The following is a 13067-nucleotide window of genomic DNA, read 5'->3' on the forward strand; positions in this document are numbered from 1 at the left end:
ATTTAGAACTATTGTTAGAACTAACCTAACAATTGCATTTACTGAGTATTCAAAACAACATATATTTAGACCAAAAAAAGGAGTCATATGTAAGTAGAAATGGAGAATTTGCACATTACCTTTAACAAAGCACAAATAATTATATAATTTTCTTTGCTTTACATGTATATATTCTACATGTTCTCGGTGTATACATGTGTATATACATGTACTATGTGTATGTATAGATGGACTAATTAATATCAACGTTATGGTTAATATTTGGAAAATATCTTTTAATACAGAAGGATTGTGATTCCACAACCCCTTAGGACCCAGAAAAGATGCAAATATTGGGCTAGTTAATACTTGAATTACAAAATGTTACTTTCTTTATGATTATCTTCTGGTGGTTCAATTCTAAACCAGAAAATGCCCATGGTTTCATTCGCACTATATGTAAAATTTGTTTTCCTTACCAGATGAGGTATTTTCATGTCTTTTATATAAATAATACTGTGGGGAATCATTTGCAGGAACAGACAGTAATTTAAAAAAAATCTGTGTGTACAGAGGTGAGGGGAGGTGTGTGCTGGCTTCATGGGTTTGATGCATAGAGACAAGGGGCTCTAACACACTGGGGGCTCATGATCATGGCCATGATGTAGGTTAGGGGTTTAGAGATGTCAGCTCAGGAGTCACGTTGCCTGGGTTTAGGTGCACATCTACCAACTACTATTAGCTGCGTGACTTTGGGAAAATTACTTAATCTACCTTTTTCTAAATTTCCTTCTATGGAAAATAATGAGCGTTGTACCTATTGTAGCTTGTGGTGTGAATTAATTGAGGAAAAATACAAAATTACTTTCATAGTAACTAAAATATTATAAGCATGCAACCATCATTTCTTCTTATTATTATTATCATGGCATGGACATCAAAGTACAAGATGCAATCTATGATTGTTTAATTTCTGTTTCACATAGTATCACAAAATATTTTGTAATTTACCTACCAAATTGTTCCTACCGTACATCATCTAAATCAATGTTTTCCTACTTCTTTGATAGCCTTTGTATAGATAGAATTTTGAAACTAAAGAATGGAGTAAACCTTAGGTTTTCAGAGCCTCTGTACTGGGATCAGGCTGCTGCAAATGTGAATTTCAGCTCCATGACTTACCAGACAGAATAACACAGTGGTTAAGAGTGTGGAATCCAACTCCATTGAGACAAGAGGGAAGAGGGGAGGGCACAACCATTAAATGAATGACACAGCAATTGAGGGTAGGATATAAACTAGTTAGCACCAACTCAGCCCAAGCTGGCAGAAGATTCAACTTCCAGTAGGCCTTCAGCGTTATTTATACATCAGCTGCTAAATGACACACCCACAGGTGCCATGACAGTTCCCAGGATGACAATCAAAGGCCAAAAAGTGGGCAGGGGCCCAATTCCTAGAAACCCCTGCCCTTCCCCCAAAATTGTTGAAATAATCCTCTCACTCATTAGCACATGCAATTACCCAGCCCATAAAAGCTAACCACCCCTACACCTCAGGGCTGCTCTCCCTTTCCAAGATGACCCGTTTCCTGGGTCCAGCTCTCTCACCTTGTGAGACAGCCCACACTCTGTCTATGGAGTGTGCATCTCCCTGAATAAATCTACTTTCACTTTACTATGGCTCGCTCTTGAATTCTTTCCTGTTCGAGACAAGAACCGACTCTCCAGTGACACTGCCACCTGCTGACAATGTCTCTGTGGACTTGGGATAATAATACTTACCCATAACCCTGCTACAAAGGTGAAGTTACTTTGTATTGTAAAGCACTTAGAACAGCATCTGGCACAGGGCAGTGCTACGTGTTTCTTTTAGAGTCTCTGTCAGTGTGACCTTGAGCCTCTCTGAGCCTCAGTTTCCTCATTTGTAAGATCAGAAATAATAATTCCTCTCTCACTGGGTTATGGGGAGGAACAGACGAAATAATACGTAGACAACACTTGGCATATAATGAGTGTGCACTGAAAAAAGGCTATCATTATTAATTCTCCTAATTCTCTATCACGATTTTTCACCACTCTTCACACAAATCCTGTAAAGATGCTCTCCTAAAATATTCCTCGGTTAAAGATTTTTCCATTTCAACAACTGTCTGCTTCTCTCTTCCCTCTGGAGAATCTATCCTTGCAGGCCTAGCTTCATTTCCACTTCCTTCAGGTCCACACTGACATACTAACATATCCCCTCTTTACTATACTGTTCAGAGGGCTGTTTATCAATACCGACTCCTACTCAGGCACAGCGGTACAGTGGGAAGAACACCCGCTATCTCATCAGAAAACCTAAGCTTTCAGTCATCTTGTTCTAGATGAACCACCCAGCTGGGAAAGATACTTCATATCTCTAAAATTCCGCTTCTCCAAACATAAAACCTACGTTCTTAGTTATTTGGGGCAGTCACCTATCCAATATATCGTGTCTCACGGGTGGTCACAAACTGATTTGAGCAAAGACGTCAGCAATGTCCAGACAAGGTCCTAATCAGTGGGTAGGGCCCAGGACTGCCTGAGTCAAACACAAAGTACGTTAAACTTACAGCAACACCACTTGTGTGTGCTTCTGAGTTTATAAATGACTTTAAAGAGACATGTAATACTCACTTGCCACATGGAAACTGTGGCTCTGGAAAGCTAGGACTGTCTGTAAGATTACTCAGCTGATGATCATTTATTGCTAGTTTTACTTCACCTCTTCACCTCACAGCAGGCAACAAGCAGCCCAAAGTGTGAACGAAGAGAGAGAGGCTGTCTTATTATTTGGTCTGGGGCCTAACAGGGAAAGTGCTAGGAATTAGATTTATTACAGCATAAACTAAGCCACCTCATTTTGTTCTCAGTTTCGACTCTAACATGTTGTGTCATGTTTATCTTCAGCAGTGGAAGACCACTGCGTTGATTTACTGTGCCCCAGGGGACCGCTTTGGACATCATAAACAAGGCCTGTTTTTTTTCTTAATGTTACTCTCCAAACCCCCCGCCCCGACCACTCTATGAAGTGTTCGCCTGCCCTCCTCTTCTGTCACGTAACTGAGAGTTTATTTTCCTATCTGTCCGCAAGCATGGTCATCAGCAAGTCCCATTCACTAGTCTCTAAGTGTGATGGTAACTAGTCAAAAACATCTTTTCAGTTCTTTCCTTTATTTTGCTGCTGGAGGTACAGATCTCCATCCCCACACCCCCCACACCCCCATTCGCTCTGTATTGCCAGATTCTAGACTTTCCTATAGAAAGATTGGGCCAAACATGGTGCAGGGTATCACCTAGTTTAGATAATGGCAATCACTTAACTTTTCTTCAATAATCTATTTCCTTTAACGTCACTGATGATATTTACGATCGCTGAAAGATGGAAAGAATGATCATCTCTTGCCACTTGAGCAAATCAGAGCCACATCTTCCCTTTGTTTATCACTTGCAGTGTCTCTGTTTCTTCCAAAATCAAGTGAGTGACTGTATCATTTATGTCTCTCTCCTTAGTTCTGCTGAGAAAAATCCAAATAAATCTCTGTTAGGCTTTAGGTATTCAAAATTGTTTTAAAACATTTCCCTAAGCTTGTCCTGTGGAATTTCAGCAAGTTTTAGAAATATCATAAGCATTTATCTTTACTGTAAGACATATCAGAGCTTTATTATGCAAATACTCATCGTGACTCAGCACCGTTGAGAATATATTTTTTGCCCAGCTTTTACTACTGTGTCTTCTTTTTCCACAGATGCATCACATGGGCTCAATGGTCCATGAACCACACTCTGGGGAACAATATTAAACAAACAAACAAAATATATATATACTTATTTCTTGCTAAAAATATATATATATAAAAGTATATAAGTGTGTGTGTGTATATATACTTCTAGCAAGAAATAGGCTATATTAAAACTAAAGTTGACTGAAAATAGTAATAAATTTTACTTAATTATTTAATATTTGACACAAAATTTCTAAACAATACTCTGGATTTGATTATCCTTGTTTTAAAATTCAGAAAAATTGAATAAATTGTTAAAGTTAATTAAATTTGTGATGCTGAAATTTGAAACCAGGTCAGTCTGGCTCCCATATGTCATATGTCTGAGGTTTGTAGCCGCTCTGGTCATTTATCTCCAGAGATTTGGGAGGATAAGTTATGGTCACAAGTCCATGTAGGACAAAAAAATAAGGTGATTAAAAACAAGTCATAGATTGGGGAGGAGATGACAGAGCAGTTATAACAGGGACAGTTTCCTTACTAGTGAGAATCATGAGATGAGAGAGAATGGGAGAGGGAGAGGGAGAGAGAGAGATTCTGTTGACTTTTCAAATTTGTTACCTAAATTAGAGAATTTGTCACTTACTTTCCTTTGAAGAAGCAGAGAAGTCTTTGATCCAATTGTCTTGGGATGTCAGTATGATTATAACTCTTGAGATCTCAGTGTGAAGGGGAAAAAGGGTTTCCAGCCCTGGCTCAGAATATGCTGTAATTTGCCTACACAAATGAAAAATAATAGTAAATAGATATATAAATAAGTAAATAATAGAGACAAATTACTCCTTTTAATGCCTGTATTCATTAGCCAATTTATATTTGCTGATATTAGCATTTTACTGTATTTTTTAAATGGTGATTTTAGCTTTTTCATAATTTTTAATATATATTTTAATATAAAAATACGATCTCTGTAGAAATTTCCATGGAGTCCTTGATAACTATTATGAATAGTTATGTATATGACTATTAATGTCCCATAAGAAGTGAGCAATACACTTTAAATATAATTAAAGCAAACTCTCAGTCACCTCCATCAGCCCGCTTGGTAGATTAACATCCTCCGACAGCTCTGTGAATCCAGCTGACTCACGCTCGTAGACACTGTGCTGGGCACAATTCTGAGATAACCCCTGGACTCTGATCCCTTGGAGTACATGTCTTGTATAATCCCTTCTCTTTCTCTATGGGTGGGACTGTGACCATGATGGATTTCACTCCAGTGATTAGATTATGATACATGACAAAAGTGAAGTACTTTTGCAGATGTAACTCAGGTCGCCTATCTATTGACTTAATCAAAATGGAGATTATCTTGGGTGGGCCTGACCCAAGTAGGTGAGCCCTTAAAAGGAACTGGACCTCCCTAAAGGGGAAGATTCAAATTATGTGAGATTATCCTGCTGGCTTTGAAGAAGCAAAGAGCCATGTATGGAACTGCCTATGGAGACAGCCAGGTGACAAGGTGTGTGGCTTCAAGTTGTTGACAGCAGTGCCTGGCTGTCAGCTAGCGGAAAAATGGTGCTCAGTCACGTAGCCACAAGAAAATGAGTTTTGCCAACACTCAGTGGGCTTGGAACTGGATCTCTCTCTCATGGAGACTCCAAATGAGCATGCAGCTGGCCAATGTCTTGATTTCGGTTGTGTGAGACCTGCTCAGAGGACCCAGTTAACCTGTCCCAGACTCCTGACCCATGAAACTTGTGAGATAACAAGTATGTGGTGTTTCAATCTGCTGGATTTGTGGTGATTTGTGGTAATTTTTTTACTCAGCAATAGAAAACTAGTACCGCCACCAAACAGTAGTGCCTGGACTACATGCCAGTAAATCCACACCATCGTGCTCTTGCCAACTGAGATGTATGCGTGAGCAAAGGTCAGTTAAAACTGTCTACAAAGTCATTCATCCTTTTTGTATTTTGTATTTAAACCAATGAAATATGAGAGCATAAATTAGAGAAGAGTTCTTTCTATTGAAACCCTTCAAACAATTTGAGACCAAAACTTTGATTTTAGGAAAAACAACTTTAGGTAAAATTTTAGGTAAACACTTTACTTGAAGTAAAATTTAAGTTAGAAGAACATAATTTCTGTCAATTAGTTATAGGTGAGTCAGCTCTAAAGATTAGGATGGGAGAAAACTACCCAGATCTAAAAGGAATTTGTAAATGAGATTGGCTTTCACGTGCCTTTAAGTCCTCTTTGCATTTTAAAAAGACGTAAGATAGCTATTGATATCTAAACACATAAAAGACACATAATTTGATGTATCCCCATTTGTATTGATTTTATTTGGTTAGCTGTATGAGTATAAGGGATTTCCCATATTTATAGAAATACAAGTAAACAGCTATTTAATATTAGAAACTGGAGTTTCAGGGTCACGATAGACTCAGACTCCAGCACTGGGTCATCCACTTCAGGACAGCCTCACAGCAGTGAATTGCATAGCACTTATCACTAGTAATATACCAAGAAGTCTTTCCAAGCAACACGATGTTTTATATATAGGAATCAGTCACACACAAAATAACAGTACTTAAAAAAAATTTCAGTTCTACTTTCTTTTGTAGGAAGGTTATTGCTTGACTATAACCCAAATATGAGTCTTAAATTCAACAAAATGACTCTATTAAATATGGGAGTTTCACCAGTTGTGTTCTTTATGCACAAGCAAAAATTATATTTCTATTTATTTTATCTATCATCTATTTATCTATCTATCCTTCTGCCTGCCCATCAATATACAAAGACATATATGGTCACCACACTCAAAAGAAAATAATGTGAACAATTGAATCCTACACAAAATGAAACACACACACATACAAATTCCCTTGTTACATTCGGGTTCATTTGTCTATTCTGAATTTGAGAATTTCTTCAAATCGTGGCTACAACCATAAATGGGAGGACAAAAGAAAATTAAAAGGTGACAGTATTAATTCTTAGAACTTCACCGAGTACTTGCAGTGAGGGAAGCACTTTATAAAAGTGCTTCTCACAGTAGGCTCTGTAGATCAGCAGCATCTGATCACCTGGGAACTCGTTAGAAACGTAAAATGTGGGGGCCTCATTTTAAATCCAATGAATCAAATCCTCTGAGGGTAGAGCCTTGAAATCAGCCCTGTAACAAGCTATCCAGGTGATTCTGAGGCACCATGAAGCTTGAGAACCATTGCATTAGAAATTCTCAAAATCACTCCATCCGTTCCTGATTATTAGTAACTCCATTTTACAAGTGCCGACTTGAAACAGTGGTATGTAGATGTAACTGTCAGGGTCCAATCAGAGAAACAGGAATCTCTCAATATATTTCAAAATGAGGGAATTTAATAAACTCGATTACATAAATAATGGGAGAAGCAGCAGCTATCTCCAGCTCCAGAGGTATGCAGACAGTACCTTTGTCTGGATCTGGGGCTGCCTTGCAGAAGGCAGACCACAGTGGGCCTGCCACGTGGATGCTCGGTGAGCCAGTGGCTGTCCATGTAGGGCCTGGAGGCACAGACTTTGCCGGAGACGCCACACGAAGCAGGGAGGAAGACAGAGACCCCAGGCACTGCGCTCTCATTCTGTCCTTTCCTCTTCTGCAGCTCCACATGCTGCGCTTGCCCAGAAGTCAAAGCAGCGGCGTCTGGGAGATGTAGTTCCCTGCGGCAGGAAAGTAGAGGCAGAGCCCAGCCAGGAATACACCCGAGGCCAGTAGGCAAATGACTCACGCAAATGGTTATTTAATTCAGTGTTCCAAAGTTAGTTTGTAGATGGCCGAGCTGGGACTTGAAGCAGGGAGTTTACTTACCAGATTCTGGCTCTCTACCACCCAACAGTGAAAACAGAAACTACTACCAATTCAGCAATAACTGAAAATATTCCAGGAGAATTCGTGGAAAGAACATATTACCCAGTTCAAATATTGAGATCCGGCTGGCATCTAGAAATACGTAATTAATAGTTTTTACTAGTTAAAGCCTGAATTTTAGCCTTTCCTTTATGTTTGGCCCCATCATCCCTTGGCCCGCTTACAAAGAAGCAGGTAAGATAGAATTCCTGCAGTGGCTTTAATACAAACAGGAAATGATCCGATCCTATGACAGTGGATGGTATGTGATGATAATGAGGACATAGTCACCGTGATCTCTATTTCTTACCCTTTGATTGATGCTGCGTCAGTAGAAACATTTGTGGGTGTTAATTCTGGTGAATGTGTTGCGCTGTTAGCATACCTTTGAATTGTTAATTGGCCTTGCTCTTCCTGAATTACTTTTGTGAGGGTAATTATCGGAGACCATGTTGGAGCAGTTTGGTCCTGCAAGAGAATTGTTTTTGTGTATCACTTAAAATAAACCTGGCTTGTTGAGCTGTTGTTTTACCCACCCTCTTGCTCTCTTTCAATTTAGAGAGAACTCTCAAAGGTAAACCACAGGAAGGCTCACACACGAAAATTCCCCGAGGTCAAAGCTAGTAGCTGTGCCAAGTTGGAGACTCCAGGCATATGACAGCTCTTTGGGAGTTAGTTTTCACATTGCCTGCCAAATGGGAATTTGAAATAAGCAATGTGAACACTGGGCTTCTAGCAACTCTACTTGTGAAGGTGAAAAATGAAGATGCTTCTAATTAGCAAAAAATGGTTGGTAACAACAGTTCGAATTCCAAATCCTGTGGTTGGTAAAGCATACATATGGAAGTACAGTTAGGCACAGTTGCCAACATTTACAATCCATTTCCTTTCTGCAATATTGGAATCCATATGGGTATTAGGGAGATCCAATTATTGTCAAAGCGCCTTCCGCATCTATAGGACAAGATAGTTAAGCTTGGGCATCTTTTTAAGATGTGTTCAGGTTTAGTCTCAAAGTCCATAATCCACTTACTTAAGGCAGAATACTGATAGGTGATTGCCTGGAGGTGATTTTTTTTTTCTCCCTTAAAATATGATAAAAGTTACAAGTTAGACTATCCTAAGGCAACTCAAGAATAAAAATTTCAAGAGGAAGCAAATTTTAATATTATTTTTAAATTTTGGTAATACTTTGACCAAAAGAAAATAAATAATCCAGAGGAATAGAGATTTGCCTGTTATGTCTCTGTTACAATAAACACAACACATGGATTTAAGTAAGACGAAGCAACAGTCATTAAATTTATGTGTCCTTAGAGATGAAGGTTTAACTGTGAATCTAAGTTTTAGTAATGTAAATATTATAATTTTATACATACAAAGTATAGGATGAACAGTAGTAATGTTTTTGAAAAAAGCAGTATAAACATGCCTTAATTTCTTTAGGGTTTTTTGGTGATATATATTTTAAAATTTATATGATTTCATTACCCACTATAATTTTCCATATAACTTTATTTTCAAAAAGGCAGGGTACTTCACAATAAGTGGATATTACTGCAATAATTTCTATGGTTCTGAGTGCATATTAGTAAACATAACAAATGAATATATGTATATTTATCTTTTTAGTATATTTTTATTGAAGTGTAGTCAGTTTACAATGTTGTCAGTTTCTAGTGTACAGTATAAGCTTCAGTCATACATGAACATACATATACTTGTTTTCATATTCTTTTTCACCATAAGTTACTATAAGATATTGAATATAGTTCCCTGTGCTATACAGTATGAACTTGTGTTTATCTATTTTATGCATATTAGTATCTGCAAATCTGGAATTCCCAATTTATCCATTCCCACCCTCTTCCCCACCAGTAACCATAAATTTGTTTTCTATGTCTGTGAGTCTGTTTCTATTTTGTAAATAAATTCATTTGCCTTTTTTTTTAAGATTACACATGTAAGTGATATCATATGCTATTTTTCTTTCTCTGTCCGGCTTACTTCACTTAGAATGTAATTATTTATCTTTGTTTTCCAAAAATTTCAATCAATAAGAATTTATAGTAGTCTCTATATTTTGAATAAGCAAAAAAGTATATTTAATGGTTTGTACATGTTTTAAAATTCAATCAGAATTTTAAGCTTAAATTGTTATATTTGTAGAGATTTGTATTTTTTAATACTACTCAATTGCTAATGAATAATCTGACTACAAAGAAGACATCAGCAATTATAACTTTAGGGATTTATTTGTTAACATCTGACTTACTACCTGTGGTATATGGCAATGAACATTAGCTAGCTGTGTTATCCTCATCTATGCAGTTAAATTTGGGGTAGAATGTACAAAGAAAACCTTTGATAATTGTTAAATACTTATAATTGCTTCTTCTAGCTCATTGGGAGTCATATTCTTTTACGCCAGTTCAGAGTTTTGTGAATTCATTGCCAAATTTAAAGTACATATTGCCTTGTTGAATGGTGAACTCTGAATTGCTAATCAAGGGAAGGACCTGGCGTGCCTTTATCACAGGTAAGTTTCCCTGGGAAACATCCTAAATTAAATACTAGTATGCGGGAGGTTTGTTAGGATTTGCTCTTGGGGTCCCCACCTACAGGAGGAAAGGAAGGGAGCAGTCCTGAGCAGTGAGGAAACCCGGCTGCAGCCAGTCTCAGCAGCTGACCCCACGCTGAGCTCTGAAGTAAGGAGGTTGGGAAAGGGGCCTGAGCCTGTATCTCCTCATGTTGATTATTCGCTGAGTATGGGCTGCCTAGAGAAGAGGGCACCATCTTCAGTGAGGCGGCTCTCTTTAGACAAGGCAATAACAAAAAGGCCTACAGTTGAGGGTTGTCTGCTCAAAGCACTTCATGTGGCTGGAGGAACACGTCCACCAGTCTTGAAGGGGACTCTGCCTGATGTAACATGCTGTCCACCACCATGTTCTGTGAAACTTTCCATAGGGTTTATCAATGAAATATGAAAGCATCAGATGTTAACCTGTAGTTCATTCACTGCTTTATTTATTCACCAAAAATTTGAGATATTTTTTATTCATTAACTCAATACTTGGCACATATTAAAAGCTCAATAAGTATTTATTGAACAAATGCATAAATACATAATGGTTACTTTATAGGAGAGAAAACACTTATCCTTGCTATTTAATTTTAAATCTTGTTCAAATTACAATAGTTAACATGAACAATACATAAGAAAATTAAACTGTTAGTCAAATGTTCTTATAACAGTCATCTAGAAATTGCTTGTACACTCCTTTTGACTCTTATTATTACAGAAATGTTTTAGTAATAGTTTAATGTATTTTTTAGCCAACACTTACTGCATATTTCTATTAAACTGAACTTTTTGTAAATTCAAACTTTGACAGTCCTGATATCCAGCTCTAGCAGTATTTAAAGGCAAGATAGTAACCTACAGGTAATACACCCTGAACATTTCAATATTTGTTTCTTTAGTTAATTTGTGCCACTTATTCTCTGAACAGCTCGTATTTACTCCTGATTTGAAGTCCGCTGTATTTCTGCTGCCCCACTTTTCCATCCAAAGACCACCAGTAATTTAAAATTCAGCTCAAGCCGCACCAGAACGATCTTCCTCATTGTTTCAGCTTACATTTTATTTCCCATATCTCTTCACTTTCATTGCAGTTATTATGCACAATTTATTTTGGCCCTTAAAACTTATTACCTTAAGGTGCAAAGATAATAATAATAGCTGTGGTGTATTCAGAGCCTGCTGTGGGGCAAGGAGTGAGCTAATTGCTCTCATAACGAATTCTAACAGCCCTGCAAAGGGAAGAGTGATTGTTCTCTGTTTTACAGATGAGGAAACTAAGTTTCAGAGAGTTCAGTGATTTGCCAAAACTCACATAATTAGTGAGTGTTAGAGTCAGCAATTAATGAGTGTTAGAACATGGGTCTGGCTCCAAAATCCATGTTCTTTCCATTAAAAAATTTAAAATATCAAGTATTTATTAACTAAAACAGGCTGCAAGATTCTGAAATACGGGAACCAGCTTTTAATTTGAAAAGTCCTTTAGCTTCCTCTTACACTGCTGTATTTGCTTTAATCCCAGAAAAGACTGATTTTAAATGAACAGACTTAGTTATTCTGTCATTTTGCACAATTCCATTTATTATTAGTAGAAAAGTACTCAAAGTGAAGTAGATGTAGTTCTATGGTTTCTCTTCATTAGCCAGATGACAACTAATTTGGGGTTAGCTTTTAAGATTCATGTTTCAAATTTTCTTTTGTGTTTTCAAGGACTTTTTTTATATATATAATGAACTCCTAATTATCTGCACTCATGGGGGAAAATTCAGGTAAAAATAGTGAATGAACACATGTAAAATAATTTACGTTTGAACTCTATGTTAAATGTACATACGAATAAATATATTTAATACTCTGGTGATTTACATTAAAACGTAAGACTGAATAAAACAACAAAATTGAAGTGATAGGAAGCCTAGTTTTCTGTGTTTGATCTCTAGTAACTCGGGCCATGATAAAAATCAGATTCTCTTTGGTATATGCCGGTAGCACCAGTGTGGAGGCTCTGTCTCAGTCGTCCTGTAGCAGAGAACTATTACATGTTTGGGAAGGACTTGCTCACTGAGATCTGCATTCATCTCTTCTTCCTTAGCACTTTGCTCAATTATATTTCATGCAAATGACTACTTCTGACCACCTTCAGTTCTTATCTCTAAAACCTCCTACAAGTTCTCTACACTTTTCTTTCTTTGTCTTTAGGACTTACTGAATGATCTACCAGATAGAAAAGAATAGAGCCCTGAATGACTGTGTGGAGCAGACTCCCTCCCACCCCTCCAACCTGCATTCACTGTTCACTAAGAAGTGAGCAATTAAAAGCTCAAAAACAAAATCCTTGCTAAACTTAGGTTAATGAAAATTAGGGGATATTTGTATTATGGTTAGTATACCTTGACTAATGGAAACTGAATGCAAAGTCATAGGAAATTAGGTCTATGGATTGACAACAAATATGTATATAGCATATTTCAGATACTAATTTTCAAAGAACAAAACATGATATTTATTACAAGTAGATCAATGTTTATTGTCTGGAAATAATTACACTATAGATTTTACTGACTGAGGGAGGTTCACTATAAATTTGATTTTTACTTAGTCCAAAAAAAAATTGGACTAAGTAAGTAATGATTCAAGCACAGTCTAGTTTATGATTTCCATTTTGTCTATTTAAGAAATATTTCTTGATCATCCACTACGTGCTAGACACAGTTCTGGACTACAAAGGTATGCCAGTGAGCCACATGGGTGACCATCCTTATCCTCATGGAGTTTATCTTTTAGTGGAGAGAAGCCATAAACCGCATAAAAATTGATCAGTTACTATGACAAGTGATACGGCGCTATAGGGAAATTGTAGC

The 13067-nt window shown here is 37.3% G+C and overlaps 1 long non-coding RNA gene across 1 annotated transcript; it reads right to left on the reverse strand.

Annotated features, from left to right (window-relative positions):
* Nucleotides 1-3181: 3181 nt before the first annotated feature.
* On the reverse strand, nt 3182-7370 carry LOC141579695 (uncharacterized). Its single transcript, XR_012511551.1, has 3 exons — nt 7190-7370; nt 4374-4504; nt 3182-3520 (listed from the first exon to the last, which is right to left on the reverse strand). It is a non-coding gene; the product is annotated as an uncharacterized LOC141579695 (long non-coding RNA).
* Between the last annotated feature and the right edge of the window lie 5697 nt (nt 7371-13067).

The sequence above is a fragment of the Camelus bactrianus genome, chromosome 13, assembly GCF_048773025.1.
Source record: "Camelus bactrianus isolate YW-2024 breed Bactrian camel chromosome 13, ASM4877302v1, whole genome shotgun sequence".
NCBI lineage: Eukaryota > Metazoa > Chordata > Mammalia > Artiodactyla > Camelidae > Camelus > Camelus bactrianus.